Source organism: Atta colombica, unplaced genomic scaffold (genome assembly GCF_001594045.1).
Source record: "Atta colombica isolate Treedump-2 unplaced genomic scaffold, Acol1.0 scaffold15, whole genome shotgun sequence".
In the NCBI taxonomy this organism is placed as follows: domain Eukaryota; kingdom Metazoa; phylum Arthropoda; class Insecta; order Hymenoptera; family Formicidae; genus Atta; species Atta colombica.
This window is the reverse complement of record NW_017259239.1, coordinates 559,706-561,839: the sequence shown is the minus strand read 5'-3', so window position 1 is coordinate 561,839 and position 2,134 is coordinate 559,706. Positions and strand designations below refer to the sequence as shown.

Here is a 2,134-nt window from a genome sequence, read left to right as displayed (position 1 = left end):
ATATATATATATATATACAGAGTGCGTCACCAAAATCCGGACAAATTTCAATTTACAATAAATTTTTCGCTATTGTGTTTCTGCCAGAGGTTGTTGTTGGAATCCGAGAAAATCTGATGCTTCTAATAGTATCATATTCTCAAAATGGCCGCGATATTGAAACCAAGTGCGAAGAATCGAAGTGCCGCGATCATCAAAGGCCTTCGCATTGGGCGCTCAACAACAGAAATAATTTGGATCTTTGGATATTCGAGATCAATCGTTTATGATATTGTGACAAAATATACGCTTTAGAACAGTCCAACGAGTGTGCCAGCGAAAAAGAGTCACTCGAAAGAATGCACCGCAATCATTGAAAAGGCTCAAACGCTGATTTGGATAACATAAGGGCAATCGTTGTGCTGATGTAGTGAAACGTGGATGGAAACTGTAGCCGGAAGGCCATATGTTTTTCAGCAGAACGGTGCATCGGCTCATACAAGTCATTTGATTCAAAATTGGCTCTCAGACAACGTCGATATGTTTTGATTCAAGGAATTCTGGCCTCCCAACAGCCCAGATTTAAATACCTTGGACTACTACGTATGAAGTGTAGTTGAAAGGATCACCAACAAGTCTCGGCATGTGACATTAAGGATCGCTATTAAGGCAACATTCGTCGGCATGGACAGCGTTACATTACAATGTGCGTGCGAACGCTTCAGACCGAGAATAGAGGCCGTTATTCAAGTTTATGGGGGATATATCGAATAATTGGAATCCCCCATGTACCAGTAAAGTATAAAAGGATTTTTTGTAATATTTAATTTTTCATTAAAAACATTTTGCTCAAAGAAATTATTCGATTTGTCTGGATTTTGGTGACGCACCCTGTACACACACACACACACATACACACACACACACACACGCGCGCGCGCGCGCGCGCGCGTGGGTAAGATTTATAATATAATACAGAAAAAAAAATAAAAATTGGACTCTATGCTGGAATTTGAATATGGGACTTATCGCATTCAAAGTAAAAAAAAAAATATCAGTGTCTCTTTAATCACTGTCTCATAATAAAAAGTTAATCATTGTACAATTATACTAATTAAACTACAATTATACTAAATTAAAAAAATCATTTTTTTTTAATTTATATTTAATTTTTCATAAAATTATATCTTAATTTATTAAAGTGTTAAAAAAACTATGAAAAAAATTGGGCTCAGCCGGGATTTGAACCCGGGACCTCTCGCACCCAAAGCGAGAATCATACCCCTAGACCACTGAGCCACTTGCTTAATACTTCGTAATAAACTCTCAAATATATATCACAGTTATTAATTTTCATTGATATTGCAATTAAAATATATCTAATAAATACAATTTTAATAAACAATTTTAATTATTAAAATTTACATAAGAGTGTAATTGCAATTAAAAAATATAATTGTTTATTTAAGTTAATGATTTTATAACTTTATACATTATCAAAAATCCTTATACTTAAAAGATTATTACTTAAGAGTCTTTATTACTTAAAATATTTTAAATAAAAATGTGAAATAAACTTCGTTTTAGATATAGCTTTACATAAAGTAGATCTCATATGTGTATGATACATGTCGCGCTCTCTATAAACATCTTACACATCATTCTTCTCTTGAAAGTCAAGCTTAGATATCTTACAAGTAAACCTACTCAAGCGTTACTTCGATTTAGATAAGCTTTGAGTATGTTGTAATGTAGGTCAAACTAAAAGATACGTATTTTTTTATATGTGTCCTCATGCTCTTATACTGAAAAAAAAGATTGGCTGCAGTAAATTAGATATGGTAAAATATGGCATAGCATTTTTAATTGGCTGCTGCAAGCAATTAAAAACGTTATGCCATATTCAGCCAATCTTTTCTTTCAGTGTATATTATATCTCTTATATTATTACTTTTGTATCTTAGTATAGGCGTCGAGTGGCTTGCCGTTCGGTGCGATTGATTCGCGATCTATAGATCCACATACGCAATTTTTCGTGTTTAAAGAACCGAAAATGATTCTATCTGGTGATTAAAATTTTTGATCACCGACGTCGTTCGGATCCGGCGTTAAACCCGTAAGTCCCATATATCAATGGATGTATATATATATATAT

At 33.5% G+C, this 2,134-nt stretch overlaps 1 protein-coding gene and 1 non-coding gene across 5 annotated transcripts in view; both read right to left on the bottom strand.

Moving 5' to 3' along the window:
- The window catches only part of LOC108685274, a 108,085-nt gene that overhangs the window by 34,897 nt on the left and 71,054 nt on the right, over positions 1-2,134 (bottom strand). The gene's annotated exons all lie outside the window — the stretch shown is intronic.
- On the bottom strand, positions 1,207-1,278 carry Trnap-ugg. The gene has a single exon. It is a non-coding gene; the product is annotated as a tRNA-Pro (tRNA).